At 42.1% G+C, this 18,409-nt stretch overlaps 1 protein-coding gene across 1 annotated transcript in view; it reads left to right on the plus strand.

Moving 5' to 3' along the window:
- Positions 1 to 15,802: 15,802 nt before the first annotated feature.
- Positions 15,803 to 18,409, plus strand: part of Rnf180 (ring finger protein 180) — a 150,310-nt gene continuing 147,703 nt past the window's right edge. The window contains exon 1 of the mRNA XM_057789736.1: positions 15,803 to 16,069. The gene's annotated coding sequence lies outside the window, so the exon portion shown is untranslated. The remainder of the gene's footprint in view (positions 16,070 to 18,409) is intronic.

Genomic DNA, 18,409 nt, shown 5'->3' on the forward strand with positions numbered 1-18,409 from the left:
TTCATTTTTTAAATTATATTTTTAGATACTCAAGTTCATCTTCCAGGTGTGTTGCACCAAAAGCACATAGCTGAAATAAGAAACACATGTACACTACAAAAAAAAAAAAAAGAAAGAAAGAAAAAAGAAAAGAAAAGATCTGGGGGAGCTGATAAAAGTTAAATATTTGGATAACCTAGAAATGGGGTCTCACCTTATAGCCCAGATTGGTCTGGAACTCACTATGCAGCCTTAGTTGGTCTTGAATTTGCAGAACCTGCCTGCCTCAGATTCTGGAGTATTGGAATTACAGGTGTGAGCAACCACATCTGGTTCTAACAGATCGTGTTTAGGATTTAGATAAACTCTTGAAAGCATCTTGTCAAATTCCAGCAAACAGGAAAAGTAAGAATCACAGCTAATGCTCCCAGACGACAGAACTGGGTTTTAAAATATTGTTAAATCCGTTCCCCAAACAAAACTAATACAATAGTTACCAGTTACACCATTGTCAGTTGCATGTTTGAATTCCAGACTTCCTTTGTTTCTTGTCCTATTGCTGAGATGAGACACTCTGATAAAATAAACCTAAAGAAGACGTTTCATTCTGGCTCAGAGTGCAAGCTGGCCACATTGTTTCCTCTACCAAGAAGCAGAGAGCCAATGAATGAGTGGGTTGTTGTTCAGTTTCCCTTCTCCATTTACATAGTTCAGTATCCCAGCCAGAGAGCAGTACCACCCACAATAGGTAGATCTTCCCATGGCAATTACTGTAATCAAGACACCCCCACAGGCGCCCTGAGAGGCATCTCCCAGGTAACCCTAGATTCTATCAGCTGACCACACTAACCACCACACAGACCCACACTTCCACCTGTCTAGTTGACTTTTTTTTTTCTTGACTGCCCCATAGGACCTTAGGCTCCATATCTGTCGTCTACTACCCGATCTTCCTTTCTGAAATCTGGTTCTCTTCCAATGTCCCTAACTTAATGTTAATGCTACTCCCAGCTGGTTAGTTATGCAAACCAGAAGCAAGATGGTCATCATAGACATCAGTTTCCCGTACCTGCCTATTTGATTTTTCAATTATAATAGTAACTCCTTTCCTGACATTACTCCAACATTTTTTTTCTCAAAATTACTAGAGAAGCCACCAACCCGGTATGCCGCAGTCTATCTTTAACTCACTCCCAGTAGTTTGCCACATTTTTGTCAGAGTGGTATTTTGAAAACACAAACCCTCATATGTCCACCCAGTTGCATAACACTTCAGTGAATTCTTACTGCTGTAGATCCAGAAAAGAAAATATTTAGCATACCTTCTTGGCCCATTGTCAGTCTCGTTTTGCAGTATCTCATTCTGTCTGTGTTTCACCCTCGTTTATTAAACTCACTTACCACTTATGACCAAGTACCAGAATCTTGGCAGAGACTCTGTCATCTCTTTACATCACTTATAGCCTCTCACTTCACCAAATACCCACTCTCTTTTCATCTCAATCATCATTTCCTTAGAAAGGATCACTGAGCTTCCACATTCAAATTCCAGTATGGTGTCTCCTGTTCTTACTTTATATGTGTTACTTTGATTTTTCCTGCAAGTGGACAATTATTTGGATAGCTTCTATAATACAGTGTGACTTTCATGGGAGCAGAAATCATTCTTGTTTTATTAATCCCCACATTCTCCAGTGCCAGTGCAATATCTGATATTGACTTAAAATGTGTTTAGTGTCAAAAGGTGACTTTATAGGGATTAACAAAATCCTGCTTGTGTTTTCTGAAAATCTTAATAACTCAGACCGCTTTCTTTGCATAGATGGCAAGTCCAGAGTAATTGAAAAATATGATCATCAGGAAAAAGCTATTGCAACTTTTGATACCATGAATGATCTGTAATGGTCAAGGAAGTGGAGGTCATGAAAGTGGACGGTGAATGAATGAATGAATGAAATTTATGCCCTGGCAATGCTGACGCATGCATAGGCAGCCCGTATATGGTGGTTCTGTTGAACTTGCCCATAATGGGTTTCATGGTCTAAGCTGATAAGGACGACTGACCAGGTCTCTTCCTCAAGAGGGCACCAGATCTCATTACAGATGGTTGTGAGTCAACATGTGGTTGCTGGGAATTCAGGGCCTCTGGAAGAGCAGGCAGTGCTCTTAACCGCTGAGCCATCTCTCCAGCCCAAGGAAGTGGATGGTACTCTTCCTTTATTTCATTGTTGTTTTTGCTGTCAATACAGTGTTTTGCAGGAAAGTGCATTCTATTCGTTACTTCATATAATTTAAGAGTTTCTTCCTTAGACATTGGCTCTAACAATAAAAAAAAAGTATAAATTTTAAAATGAAAAAAGAAACTTATCTCTATATGACTAGAAACAACAATGCATTAGGCCAGCATTTGATATTTTCCTTTTCCAACAAAGCTGAAACTAAACAGGCCAGTGGTTAGTAGAGACTCTTTGGAAAATACAAGCCTAAACTTGGTTGTACACTTCCTTTCTAGGAGGCCATCTGGGCTTTATGGCCTTTCATCGTGTCATGTTAAGGCAGCTTTAGCTATTTTTTTTCTAGAGAGGCACAGACATTTAGTAAAAGAATCAAATTAGTATCATTATCAGTGTCTTTTACACCAATAAATTGTGTATATTAAAAATATAACTATCAAGTACAAATGGCCAATTTCATGGGTACAACATATTGAGAACTTTGCCATACAAGTTGTTTCCCATCTGAGCAATTCTCACACTTTTTTCCTCAGTGAATTGATAATATAGGTTTAATCACTGAGTAGCTAGCAACAAAATTAGCAGATGAGATTATTAAACTGAAAACTTGTGATAACTTCAATAAAAGACAGGAGAGACAAACATCCATAATACTGAAATCTACAAAGAGCTGTATAAAATAATACAGGTCATGCAAATACTGTTTTGGTAAATCTGAAGAACATGTCTTCATGGTGTTTAAAACCAGACACCCTAAAGGGGTTAGTCTTTTGTGGGGAGAGCTGAAGGCAGTCTGAGATTCAGTGCTTGCTGCTTCCACAGACTGAGCTAGAGTAAGAAGTATCATCAGGTTGACCATATATACAAATCAGTGTGTTCAGACTAATATTGAGGTCTTTTTTTTTTTTTTTTTTTTTTTTGGTTTTTCGAGACAGGGTTTCTCTGTGGTTTTGGAGCCTGTCCTGGAACTAGCTCTGTAGACCAGGCTGGTCTCGAACTCACAGAGATCCGCCTGCCTCTGCCTCCCAAGTGCTGGGATTAAAGACGTGCGCCACCACCGCCCGGCTCAATATTGAGGTCTTTAATCCATTTGGACTTGAGTTTTGTGCATGGTGATAGATATGGATCTATTTTCATTCTTCTACAGGTTGACAACCAGTTCTGCCAGCACCATTTGTTGAAGATGCTCTCTTTTTTCCATTGAATACTTTTAGCTCCTTTATCAAAAATTAGGTGTTCATATGTTTGTGGGTTAAAATCAGGGTCTTCTACTCGGTTCCATTGATCGACTTCTCTGTTTTTATGCCAATACCAAGCTGTTTTCAATACTGAGGCTCTGTAATAGAGTTTGAGGTCAGGGATGGTAATGCCTCCAGACGATCCTTTATTATATAAAATTGTTTTATTTCTTCTGCCTCTTTCTGATAAAAAAAAAATGCTTCAATCATTGATCTTCCGAACTGAAACAACCAGCATATGGAAAGGAGCCTATAGCATTTGAAGATGGAAGAGATAAGTAGTGTCTTTGAAATCAGTGATGTCTGTATTAAATGAATGAGTTTTCTATACAAGATCACTTTGAATTATTAACTTATTAATAATTATTAACAAGGTAAGGTAATGAGCATCAGATTACTCACATTATTAGATATCAATAATCTGAACGAGACTACCAAAATAAAGGATTAGTATCAAAACTTTATAATCCCTGAAAGTTATTCTTAAATAAACGTTCACTACTTAACAATCATTACGATAATTGGCATGCTACAATACTAAAAATTGGAGTAAAAATTATTATTTAAATCATTGTATTGTTTAAAAGACTTTTATACCATATATGTTTAATAATAACAGCAGCTGATTAAAGCATATCATTTACAGTAAGTCATTTTTTGTTTTTTTTTTTTTTGTTTTTTTTTTTTTTTTTTTTTTTTACGAGACAGGGTTTCTCTGTGGCTTTGGAGCCTGTCCTGGAACTAGCTCTGTAGACCAGGCTGGTCTCGAACTCACATAGATCCGCCTGCCTCTGCCTCCCGAGTGCTGGGATTAAAGGCGTGCGCCACCATCGCCCGGCTTATAGTAAGTCATTTTTATAGCTGGAGAAATATTGTGTCAAAGTTATTATGCTTGAAATCATAAATTTCAATAGTATTTGGTAGTTTTAAAATTATGTTTTTTCTTTCCTTTGCATGAAATGTTGTCTATTAGTGTATTTTAAGGATTGAGGAATGATAATCCTTGATAAACGAATTCTGGGCTGAGTTTCACTAGCACTAACACTATTTATAAATCTTCTGGAAGGCAAAGGACACTATCATCCAGACAAAACTGCAGCCTACAGAATGGGAAAAGATTTTCACCAACTCCATATCCATAGAAGACTAATACCCAAAACATATAAAGAAGTCAAAGAACTAAATATCAAAAACCTAAATAACCCCATTTTTTAAAAATGGGTTACAAATCTAAACAATTTCTCTGTTAGAGGAAACTCATATGGCTGAGAATCACTTAAAGAAATATTCAACATCCTTATCCATCATGAAAATACAAATGATTCCTAATTTTATTCTGATATACTCATAGATCAGTGCCTTATTTAACTATTATCAGAGAAGTTTCTTCCTGTAACAGATGGAAACGAATCAGAGGCCCACAGCTAGACATTTCACAGAGAAATCTTGGGACACACTGGTCTAAATGTCTCCATCAAATCCCTCTCTCATGGAACCAAGCAGAAGAGGAGGTGGGAAGAGTGTGTAACTGCCAGAGAGAACAGAGGACATTAGGAAAACAAGGCACCTCTAAATCAACTTAGCAAGGGTCATGTGAACTCACAGAGGCTGAAGCAGCAAGCACAGGGCTGACATGGACCTGCACCAGGTTCTCTATGAATACAGTATACCTTTCAGTTTAATAGTTTTATAAGAATCCCAACTATGTGAATGAGTGGGTCTCTGAGTCTAGAGCCTTCTCCTGGGGCTCTTTTTTCTTCTGTTGGTTTGTCTTGTCCAACTTTGATGTGAGGTTTATGTTTTATCCTTTTATATTTTATTTTGTTATGTTTGGTTGTTGTCTCTTAGAAGCCTGATTCTTTTTTCTAATGAGAGACAGAAAGGGAGTAGTTCTGGAGAGGAGGGGAAAGGGGGAGGAACTGGAAGGAGTAGAGGAGGGGAAACTTAATCAGGATATACTGTGAAAGAATCTATCTTTAACAACAAAAAAAAACCCAGTTGTCAGCAGAATAAAAAAGAAAAATATCATATACATGTAAGTTTTATACAGTAAAAATATGATAATGGGCTCCCGATTTCCTGACACTAGAATATTTTGAATGGCATTAACTTTATTCCAGTAGTAACTGATTAACTACAATGATGTCAGAAATTTCCCCCTTTTCTGATGTCATATGATCCCAGTTCAATTTAGAAGGTGTTCACTTGACTCTTACAGTTCATAAAGATAGGGCAGAGTCCAGAAAAGCCTCTTTCAGGTTTTCCCGTCTTTCAGCTGGTTCCCTCCAAGCACTGACAATCTCTTCAGTAGCCCTGGTACTATCTTTGAGACTCTTCAATCTCTGGGATGTACATGCACTCAGGTTAATGTCTTTCTGGCCTTACTGCAGTTCTGTCCAACCTGTCCTCCATGAATAGCCCTTTTATCTAATATTTTTATGGCTTCTTCATGTTCCTTGTCCCTTTGTCATTCTTAGTTTCTTAACTTCATCTTTGCATGAATCAGGCCACTGTATTTTTATTAGTTTTCCTCCAACAAAGAAGACATATTATTCCAGTCTGAGATTCACTTTCAGACTTTGGCAGAACCATTGGGGAAGAGGCCTTTTGCCCTGGAGCTGCTGACCTGGTGGAACTGAAGTCTATATTCACAACTGGCCAGTTTTGTCATGCCATATACTGATTCTGCCCACAAGCGAAGGCAACACAGGGGAGGGGGTATGAAAGTGTACAACTACTAACTTGAGGAACAATGGCCCTCACTTTACAGTCAAGCACAGGACATTTAGAATGTTGAAAGCAAGGTAGACTGATATTTGGTTTTGGATTCGGCAAATGTGGGGCAGCAGCCTGGATGAGAAGTAAAAATGATTGGCACACCAATTTGACTCAGCATAGTGGCTTCTATATCCCTAATCACATTTCTCTGACCTACAAATTCTTTAGTGTCTGAATTCGTAATGAAAGTACCAAGGCCAGCTGGCCGGGGTCTGAAAAAGCATGGGACAAAACCGGTCTTGCTGAACATAACGGACAATGAGGACTACTGAGAACTGAAGAACACTGGCAATGGGTTCTTGATCCTATTGCATGTAATGGCTTTGTGGGAGCCCAGGTAGTTTGGATGCTCACCTTAATAGACCTGGATGGAGGTGGGTGGTCCTTGGACCTCCCACAGGGCAGGGAAACCTGCTTGCTCTTTGGGCTGAGGAGGGAGGAAGACTTGATTGGGGGGGGGGAATGGAGGTGGTGGCGGGGAAGAGGCAGAAATCTTTTTTTTTCTTTTTTTAATTTTTATTTTTTTTATTCTTTTTAAATTAATATTTCCACCTGCTCCCCGTTTCCCATTTTCCTCCCCTCCTCCCAAATATTGCCCCCTCCCCCCACTCCCCTCCCCCTATCCCCACTCCTCTTCTCCACCCCCCACACCATTCCCCCTCCCTTTCGATACTGAAGAGCAGTCCAAATTCTCTGCCCTGTGGGAAGACGAAGGTCTTCTATCTACGTCCAGGAAGGTGAGCGTCTAAACAGGCTAAGCTCCCACAAAGAAATAATTAAATAAATAAATTAATTAATTAAAAAAAAAAAGAAAGTACCATCTTCCTGGTGTCTAGTTATGCCCCATCCCCAAATCCCGTATCTTATTTGTTCATGACGTAAAACCTTATCTAAATCTGGTGGCTTGGGGTTCCCTCCTTTTCTGACATGTGAGCTCAGCCATGTAGCAGACCACCTGTGACTTTTCAGCCCTAGATGAACTAGATAAGAGATAGCAGCTAGCAAACACAGGACCTAGTGCTGCCTGCTTCTCTGTGATTCTCTGACAATCCTGAAATGCACCTCATCCTGAAAATGGACCATAATGATTTATGTCCTCCACTAACAATGGCTAATATTTGCTAAGTTGTTAGTATATGCTTGGCAACCTTTCAAAGCACTTCATGTGGGGGGAAAAAATCACTCAAACCTCCTAACTCTATAAGTGTCATTGTTATCTCCCTGTTCAGATGAGAGTGCTGAGATTTTATAATTGAAATGGTAGAATGGGAACCAAGTGAAGGTGTTGGAGCTTCAGAGATCTACATCACTGCTATTCTGTGCTTCTTAAGGCGAATCTAGTGTTGTTCCTCATCCTTCTTAGCCTCTTGGCTGCACTGGCCACCATGTAGTTTTCTCCCAACTCTCACTGTCTTTTTAATACAATTTAGTTCTAGCTTTGAAAATGTTTTCCCCTACAGCTAGGAGCCCTCACCCACCCATCCATCCACCCAAAGATTCTCTACTTTTCTCACGGTGAATTAAAAATCTGAAATATCATCTCTGTTATGAGTGATACTGATAGAAACAATAATACTATCCCCAAAATATAAGGACTGTCGATTTCAAAGCAATCCAAGTGCAGAGAAAATCTCTGCCCCTTCCCAAAGCATAATGGCGATTTGCAAAATGAAGCATCTTCCTTTCCACTCTTTACTCCCTGCAAATGGGATGCGGATTCTGTCCCATACAAGAGGTGCAATGTCTGCTCATCGCCTCAGAGAAAGCAGCACCAGGTGACTCTGTCGGTAGGTAGCTTTTATTTCCATTAACTTACCTTCCCATATTTTACCATCTTATTATGTACAATTCAGAGAATGACCTATAATGGTCATTTTTTTGGATTTGAATGAGTGAGTTTACTAAGTATGTAACAAGCAAAATCTGAAGAATAAAAAGTAAAAGATAGGTAGGTAGGTAGGTAGATAGATAGATAGATAGATAGATGATAGATAGATAGATAGATAGATAGATAGATAGATAGATAGATAGATAGATGATAGAATAGATATCAGAGCAACATCAAACTGGGTGCTTAAAATATCTAACAGAAGGCAGCTAGGAAGTCAGCTGGAGCTCATGAGACTGTAACCTTAAGTATGGCTTCCAAGGTAAAGAATGAGTAACAACAAACAGAGATAACACCATCAACACTGATGCTCACTCAATACATCCCACACAAACTGATTTGGGAACTTGGGGCAGGCAGCTGGAGTTCTTGATTGAGCTGTTTTTCCATGCCTGATTTTCCTATAGCTGAACCTGGGGGGACGGGGGGGGGGGGGGGGGGGTGGGCAGGGACGGACACTTCTGGCTTCCTGTTTTCTCCCCATGGGATAAAACATAGTAACACTTGTCAGTATTTCAGCTGTCTCAAGAGCATAATGTTTTTGCTTGTGTGTTCCTTTGTTGCTCTCTCCTCCCTATTAGAGTTAGCTGGCATCCCATCTGAAGAGTCCAAGAATAAGAAAATAAAAATGTAGATTCCAAAAATAAGAATGTAGAAATAAAGAAATATAAAGTTATAAGTTGAGGAGAATGAGAACAGACTCTCAGCAGCTTTCTCAGCAGATCAAGGATCAGTCATTCACAGTGAGCTATTTTCTCAGATGCTTGGGAAGCCTCCATCAGCCTAGGTCATTTCATTTTACAACTGGCTGTTCTATTTACAAGGCCAGAGCGCCTCCTTGCAAATTGAGAGTAGTGTCCTGGCCATCCTTGATAAACAACAGATGTGAGCAGAGTTAACCTTTAGGAGAAAGAGATATGTGACCTCTGCATTTGACACTGTCTCTGTTACGGAAAACTGGCACAACCAAAGGGGAGGCATGGGGCTCCAGTATACACTGCCTGGACGTACCAGGACAGACAGTGGACAAAGGTACAAACACCATCGAACTAATGAGCTCTGATAATGGAGGTTATAAAGTATGGCAGTCTGTATCTGAGTTTTAGCTTGAGATAGTGTGAAGAACTTTCTGCTATCTTTTAAGTTCTCAACCTAAGAACCAATTAATTCTAATTATTAACCTTCTAGTATTATTAGCAGTCCCTTTTCTGACTAATTGCTAAAGACATCTGTTTTCTTGCAATTAGTGACTTTTGATATAATCTACTCTGAAACATATTTCATAATAGCTGCCTAATTACCCACTGATGTTAAAACTCACTTGTAATATGAATGGTCTGCTTGTTTGTTGGGGTTTTTGTCCCACCTGGTACCCCACAACTGTTTAGCCCCAAAGAAAATCACACATAAGTTTCCATAAATTATAAGCTGATTGACCCATTAGCTCTAGTATCTCAATGGCTAACTCTCACATCTTGATTAACCCATTTTTCTAATTTATGTTAGCCACGTGGCTCAGTACTTTTTTTAGTGGGGCAGATCACATCCTGCTGCTTTGGTGGTCTAGGCAGGAGTGGGAGGAATCAGCTTCCTCCTTCCCAGAATTCTCCTGTTTTCCTTGCATCATTTCTACTTTGTTTGCTTTTCCTGCCTAGACTTCCTGCCTGGCCAATCAGCATTTATTTAAAACATGATTGACAGACTACAGACAATTCTCCCCCACCACTCACTCCCCTTCTTAGGGTCTACTTGATCGTAAAAATTTGTTTGGAGCTAATGTTTGGTGCCCCTACTATAAAAAGTGGGATCAAAAAAGGGCCTTTTGCCACAGCCTAACAAACACCATCTATGGCTGTGGTCTCAGATAGCTGATAAGCTTCTGTGCCCCACAGTGATTTTTATTTTTTTATTTTTAAGTTTGCTTCTGGTTTCCTAGGATCTGGTTTCTGGAATAAAGTTTGCTTCTGGTTTATTAGACTTGGTGGTGTTCTCATCTTTGCGTGACTCCCCTGGACCCAACACCATCCCAAGTCAAGGAGACTTGGAGGACACTTTGAGACAAACATGGATGGGTCTGAAATGGGGGTGGTGGTAACCCTACTTCCTGAGTCAGTTTCTCAGTCAGCTCAAACAGCACCTGACAATTAACCAACATAATGTCCATTACTCACCTGACAAAGCCTGGGGCTGTTTTCCTTAGTCACCTCCAGAAAATGTATTGTTCTCTGTGGAAACACTGTTTACGACTTTAAGGTCACAACTTTGAGCTGCAATTGCCCTTCTCAAAATGTGTGCTGAGCCTGTAAACAAACAGGTTTTTCTTTTGTTACTCTTATCTTTTGTTGCAGGAATCTGTCCCAACTGCAGATTTAGATGTTTAGGAAAAATCCATATTCATACCCATCAATACCACTACATCATTGCCTACTGACTTCAAAACAAGTAACTATCCTGCTGGGGACTCAATGTTGACTGTGGCACTTAGTGTTAGCTTTACAAGGAAAGTATTTTTCCAGCCTTGGTTGGGATTTTTAACTAAAGACAGAGGTTATACTTTTCAATGAACAGATACTATAATTGTCCCTCCCACCCCACAATTTCATCATCTTCAACCAGAAATTCAATCTGCAGTTACTCCAGAAAATAGTTTTCAAAAAACCTGTGTCCATCCTGAAGGCTTCCTTTCTGCAAACAATGTAACAACTACTCACATTACATTTACATTGTATTAAGAACTGTAACAAATCTATAGAGCATGTTAAATCTGTACGGGATTGGGGGTGGAGAGAAGGTTCAGTAGCTGTGAGTGCTCAGGGCTCTTGAGAGAAACTGTGTTCCCAGCCTCACACCAGGTGACTCCCAATCAGCTGTAACTCCATCTTTGGAGGAACCAACATCCTGGGAACCTTGACTCACAAGGGCACACTATCCCATAAAAAAAAAAAAAATTGTAAAATCTAAAAAAAAGTCTCTGGCCTCAGGTTTGGTGGCATAGGCCTGCATCTCAACTACTTGGCAGATTGAAACAAGGATAGTGCATGGTGAAGACCCAACTAAGCAATTATTGGAACTGTCTCAAAATAATACGGTGAAGAAGGAAGCCGAAGATGGAGCTCAGTGGCAGAAGGCAGCTCACCATGTGGAGGTTTTAGGTCCAATCCTAGTATGACAACAATTAAGAGCATATATGATGTAGGTGGGTCTTCTTTCTATGTGTTGCTTTCGTTGGTTAATTAATAAAGAAACTGCTTGGCCTGATAGATCAGAACATAGGTGGGTGGAGTAGACAGAACAGAATGCTGGAAAGAAGGGAAGTGAGGCAGACGCCATAGCTCTCCTCTCCGAGATGGACGCAGGATAGAATCTTCCCGGTAAGCCACCACTTCGTGGTGCTACACAGATTATTAGAAATGGGTTAATCAAGATATGAGAGTTAGCCAATAAGAGACTGGAACTAATGGGCCAGGCAGTGTTTAAATGAATATAAATTGTGTTGTTATTTCAGGGCATAAGCTAGCCAGGCGGCCAGGAGCCGGGTGGCAGGAACGCATATAGAGGTATAAATGTGGAATACAGGAAAATTCTGCACAATTTTCACAAGGTTTTTGAGTTTCCTCAGATTTGGCTATTTGATGGGACCCTGGGAGACTCCATCCTGGACACTGATGAATGACTCTACAAAGATACTGTATACGAAATTTAGAATGCCTAAGCAGTCAGCCAGCACTATGAGAGAAGACACGATGAGATGAGAAGTTAGGTTGGCAAATATTTAATTCCTATAGTCTAATAGTTAAACCATGTTCATGTCTCCCATGTCTAGGAGTCATTCATAAAGCCATTTCTGCCCTTTTGCTAAAGAGCAAGGTGTTTCCCATAAATATTAGAAAATCAGACTATTGTGAATTTGTTAAGTTTTTGTTGTTGTTTTTGGTTTGGTTTGGTTTTTTGAGACGGGTTTCTATGTGAACTTTGGATACTGTCCTGGAACTAGCTCTTATAGGCCAGGCTGGCCTCGAACTCCCAGCGAGCCACCTGTCTCTGCTCCTGAGTGTGAGTGCTGGGATTAAAGGCATTCACCACCATGTGCTGTTAAGATATTTTTTTATGACAATCATTGGGAAAATAATATTTTTTCATTTCGAGTCATAAAAGCACCAGTTGTTTACAACTGGAGTGTTGAGCCCATCGTGGCTAGGAAGTCCTGACAGCATACCCTAGAAGAAGCAGAGAGGGTAAACACGCAGCTAACGTCCTCTTCTATGGAGTGCTGCTGCATACATTCAGGGAGGGTCTTCTCTCCTCATGACCGAATCTAGGTAATTCTTCACAGATATGCCTATAGGCTTATCTCCTGGCTGATTCTAGTTTGGTTAGTCATCATCATTAACCATCAAATGTGAGGATTTATGGGAACACGTGTAACCAGAAGGCAGCTGCTTCACTACCTGTCCCCAGCAGAGTCATACCCTTGCAGCTCGGGGCCCAGGGGCCTAGATCCACCCTAGGGACTCCTCTCCCAGCAACTGGTTGGTGCCTCTCTTTCTGGGGAGAGCCCTGTCAGTTTTCTTTGTCTTTCTGAGCCTGCTGAGTCACATTAGCTCCAGGATCTTTTCTTTTAGTTTGGTTTTGGTTTGAGACAGGTTTCTCTGCAGCTTTGGAACCTGTCCTGGATCTGACTCTTGTAGACCAGGCTGACCTTGAACTCACAGAGACCCGCCTGCCTCTGCCTCCAGAGTCCTGGAATTCAAGGTGTGCACCACCACCACCCAGCACTCCAGGACCTTTTTTGAACCTTCCTTTTCCTCTTGGAGAAACTGTGGGAATTCAGAGGAAGTAGTTCTTCCAAAGTTCTGTCTTAACTGGGCATCCTGTGCTTGACTTGGCAACTGTCACCCTTCATTTCTGACTATTCTGTGACTTCATGGAAAAACTAACTTGATTTCCTAACTTAGTCAGGGAACTTCAAGGCCTTGGTCTTGTTTCTTCTTTCAGGGTTGTTTATGAAATGCAAGGCCCTCTAAGAGCTCTTTGAAAGAAGTTGTTGCCACTGCAGCTAGATAACCCATCTTTCCTTCCAGATGGTGTCCATGCTCACCTTCAGGTTTTTGTTTTGTTTGTTTGTTCTTTGTTTTGTTTAACGAGGCTACTTCCACCAGTGGAAGGTAGTCCCTTTCAGGCTTTGAAGTCACCTATTATCTCACCCTTCTGACCTCACGTGGAGAATAGTTTTGAGATTGGATCTAGCTGGGCAACTCACACTAACCGTATTCAGGTCTCTAGGCTCAGTTACATGATTGAAATCCCTTTTGTTTTATAATATACGACATTAAAAGGATGTTAAGGATTCCAGGATTATGGTATGAACAAGTGGGGGGGGGCATGTCTATTTTGTCAGCCTTAATTGTTTGGGACATGACCTTCAGTGTTCTTGTATGAGAACCCCTCACACCTTTGTTACAGTGTGGGGAAGAGGGTATGAAAAGGACACAGAAGGCCTTGTAGGGGTAAGGTATTTGTAGCTTCCCACTTCATCAATTTCAATACTGCAAATAAGCTCCCACAGAATTTACCTCTCATTGTTTCTTTTCAGAAGTTCAACGCCACTTTGGCTTTTGAATCTTCATACATGTTCTATTTTCCCCTCCCTGGAAGCTATTTGGGTTTCTTTTGATGTGTGTTATTCACAGTTTACGGTTAATACATTTCAGTTTGGATAACTTCTGTCTATCAAGCTGAGAGCTTGTGTGTTGTTGTCCTCCAGTTCTGAGGCCTATATCGAGATTTTGTATCTGGCAATTATTTTTCTCTGTCTGATTTGTTAGCTTTACATATTTGAAAATTCCTTTCTTGGTTGGCCTGGATAAAAGCTACACCTCCACACTGGAAAGGAGTGGCGAGAACAGGCGCGCTCGTCCTGTTCCTGAGTTCAGTTCACAGTGCCCATCCTTTCCTAAGCAGCCACGGTGTGAACAATGGATGTTTCACAGACACCATTTATCAGGTCAGGGAAATTCCTATCTATTGTGTGTGACCATGAAAAAGGTGTTGTGGAATTTTGTCAAATGTTTTGGGCCTACAGGATGTGAGAAAGAGTGGAATAGAAACCGAAGTTTGAAGTATGTGTGCGTGTCTGTGTGTGTGTGTCAGTATGTGTGTGAGTGTGAGTATGTGTGCGTGTGTGTGCATGTGTGTGTGTGTTAATGGCTTTCTGTCCCCAGCAGTAGGTCACAGGTCTTCACTTTTTTGTGGCTTTTTGTCCACAGCAGTCCGTTTCTATTTCTTTCAACTCTCACTCATTTTCCCCACATATGGATGGCTGGTCTCTGCATACATGTGAAGCCATGAAAAAGACAGGAGGTTGCCATTCTCACTCTTACCCCAGCAAATCAGTAATTATGCAGAAGAGCCCCAAGCCTGACTACCGTAGAAGGGGACGCATAGACACCTTCAGAACAACAGAAAAATGGAGGGAGAGGGGAAATCACTGGACCGAATCCCCTAAATTCAAATAAAACTCCGATCCCCCTTAAAGTCGGTGGTCTCCCCTGCTCTGTAGGTCCCTTTGCTACCCAAGACTACTGTAATAATTGCCAATAAACACTTCAGTTTACTGTTTTCCTGTCTTTTGACTCTCTAGCGGTCTACCAGCTTTCCCTTCATCTGCTGAGGACCGTTTCATTATTGTTATTTCATTATTTAGTTTACTATATTACTTTTGTATGTCATACCACCCTTGGATTTGTGAGATAAACCACACCACATCATACTGTACTAATACCTTTGCTAAGTTCCCTAGCTAGTATTTTATCGAGGATTTTTGCTCAGTGTCCATGAAATGTAGATATGTTGATCTGTAACTGTCTGTGTGAGATGTCATTGACTTTGTTGTCTCTTCCACTTTTAAGTTGTTGTTTGGCTCTGGAGACTGGGTCTCATGCTGAAGCCCAGGTTGCCCTTCAACTGTTCGATTTGGGGGGGGGGGGTCTTAAACTCCTGACAATCCTCCTCTCTTGGCCTCCCTAATTCAGTACCTGGCTCACAAGTGTGAGCACCAGACCCAGCATTGTTTTGGTTGTTTGTTACTTCCTTTTCCGAAAGAGAAATCATCGAAAAGCTAAAATAAAACACTTAGGCAAATGTAAACTTTTGTATTAATCAGTGAAATCAGGTATATTTGGGGGTTTCCTACTTTCGGTCCCTATTCCCGAAACCAGTTTATCAAACATGCTTTGAAGATTCGGAATCTTAGTCTTTTGATCAGCTATTTTAATTGCTCTTAATCAAAAGTTTATAGACTGACTAGTAAACATTCACTCCACAGGGCCCCTTCACTTCCTGAATAGCACTCATGATTTACCTCGTCACCAACTCACCTCTCAACTGTAATTTGCCAAGAGTCAGGTATCTTTAGCGGTTAACCTCGGTTGCGCATGGGTGGAACCCCAGTCACCAGAAGGTAAGCGACAGAGACACATCAGGAGGGAAAACTGAACCCAGGTTGTGGTGCCACCTTTGAGTCAGGGATGCGGAGGGGTGGCCAGGATGTCTGGCGATTTTAAGCTGGGAGCAGACCCAGCACATAGCTTAGAGTCTGCACTCCAGAGGCGCTAGGTGAAGACAGGGGAGACCGCACAGACTTTTGTTGCTCGGGTAAGGGACTGAGCAGAGGGGGAAACTTTCCCACGGCCCCTGTGGGCCATGCGAGCGGGGCCTGCGGGGCCTGCGCGGCCGGCGGGTCTACGCGGGGTCAGGCTCGGCGCCGCCCACGCGCGGCTCGTGGGAGAAGCGGAGCGGGCGCTCAGGCGGATGCTGGGCGCCTAATCCCAGGCCCCGGGGTCGGGCTGCAGGAGCTGCTCCAGCGCTTTTGGCGGGGTTTGTCTCCTGTCGCTTCCCGTCTCCGGAGCCGGCCTCGCCGTGGGTGCTGGGAGCCGGGCGGGGCGCGGACGCAGGTAAGAGCGGGCCTGGGCCTGGCGCGGCCCGGGGATCCCGGGCTGGACGCACCGCCGCCTCCTGCCGGCCTCAGGTGACAAGCAGAGGCTCAACTTTCGCACCTGATGGCCGGGCCAGGGCACCGGCGTGGTCCGGGTCTGGAGCCGGGTGGGGCAGCGGCGCCGGGGGCGTGGCGATGAGCCCGCCGGGTGGGAGCGGGGGCTGCGCGTCCAGGGTGCCCGGCTGGTCTCCAAGCGCCTGGCCGAGGGCGCACACCCCTTTCGGCGCCCGGCTCCGCAGCGACCCACTTTCTTTTGTCTGGTGCATTTCAGTCCTGGCGTGCCAGCTGCTTTTGTTGCAGCCCTGAGTCGGGACTGTGCAGACTTTCTGTCAGGCTGAGGCGATGAGTGAGCTCTGAAGTGCATCTGGACCCTGGGGAGACCAGGATCCCCGGGGGGAAGTTATGATGAGCTTGATAATTAGTAGTAACATGTGGTTATTACCTTGTGCTTTTCCAGATAACCCTCAATATTTTTGTAGCATCTAATAGTTTTAAGTGCACCTATAAGAGTGTTTATTAGGTAACTTCAAAGGAGCTTGGTGTGGGCAGGTTACTTATTATCCCATTTTATAGACCAGGCAGCTGGGGCACCCACGAAGAAAAGTGATTCTATCAAAAACGAAGCAGGCTTTGTGGGAGCTAGTATTAGAACTTGCCTGACAGAGCTTTGCCTTGAATGATCCAGGTCTCTCCCAGCCTCAGGCAGAATGTAGTGGTGAAAGACTGTGGGTTAGGCTTTGTGCTGGCTGGGTTTATGCCAACTTGACACAAGCTAGAGTCGTTTTGAAAGAGGGAACTCAATTGAGAAAATGCCACCACCGGATTGGCCTGTGGGCAAGGCTGTGGTGCGTTTTTTCCATTGATGATTGAAGGAAAAGGGCCCGGCCCATTGTGGATGGTGCCAGCACTGGACTAGTGGTCTTCATGCAATAAGAAAAACTGAGCAAGCCAAGAGGAGAAAACCTGGCGGCAGCACTCCTCCACGGCCTCTGCTTCACTTCCTGCCTCCAGGTTCCCAGCCTGGAGTTCCTGCCCTGACTTCCCTGCATGATGGACTCCAAGTTGTAAGATGAAATAAACCCTTTCCTCCTCGAGCTGCTTTTGATCATGGTGTTTCATCACAGCAATAGAAACCCTAAGACATTTTTGCTCATTGTTAAAAAAATCTTTCTTTAAAACTGAATGGGATCCTTTCAGACTCCTGCAGTAGTATTCCTGAAATTAGCCCTTAGAACTCTGAATAGTTTCCATTGTTGAAAAGCACCAAAAGAGTCTTAAGATGGAGCGAAATACCTGTCTCTTGCCTATGTTCAATCTTTCCCTTTTTTGTTTAAGCGTAGTACCCCTGGCAGCCCAGAGACACTTGGTGATGATCATGACAGAGATCCTCAACATTAATAAATGAGTAGCATGGAGACAGGTTGCTAGCTTACCCTACTTATGAAGAATTGAACATCTAGGAGAAGCATCATTTCAGTGAAAATTAACTTCCGCAATAATTGCATGCATATTATATATTATTGTTTTCTTACCTCCCCACAGTTATCAACAGTTAACCAGGTTCTCTGGGTTTTGCCTTTAAATTGTCTTGTCAGTAGCTCTTTTATTGCTCAAGTGTCCTCTCGTTTTATATTTGTGTTTTCAAAATGATGTTTTTCATCTAAAAGTCAGACTTACTTTCTATGTAGTGTTAGCTAGACCATTTATGAGCATATATGAAGGCAATCTTCAAACTCTTTTTAATAAGTAAATCCCAAATACCAGGCAGGAATTCTTTCAGGCAAGTAATGCAGAGAATTAGTAATCATTTTAATAGTGCTCTCTGATATTTTATGACACTACTACATGTATAATAATACTTTGAAAAGTCATATACTGCCTTTTCAGCAAGGAGCATAAAGCTAAACATTTTTACCTAAATTTTGCTAGCTAAGCCACACAAGTTTTACAGGACAGTTTGTCTAGTCTTAGCAGTTCTCTTGCCTTTAGCAGCCTCTGAGCCTCGGGTGTCTAGGGGAACAGGGATAGTGGAGAATGAAGTCATACCTACAAGATCATTTGAGCTGGGCTCTGGTTCTCATCTTCACAGTGTGTCTGTGCAAGTTAGTAAATTCTTTTCTCCCCTAAACATGCTGTATGGTTGAAGCATTTAAAGAGATAGTCCCAATAGAGGGGAAGTGTTTACTGGAATAGGCCCACGGCTATTCAAAATGATTTTGAGTCTTTGAGTCGTTTTGCAGTCAGTATAAACGTGTTGTTACCTTTATAAGCATTTTCTTTTGTATTTGCTAAATCAAGA

This window comes from Chionomys nivalis, chromosome 15, assembly GCF_950005125.1.
Source record: "Chionomys nivalis chromosome 15, mChiNiv1.1, whole genome shotgun sequence".
NCBI lineage: Eukaryota > Metazoa > Chordata > Mammalia > Rodentia > Cricetidae > Chionomys > Chionomys nivalis.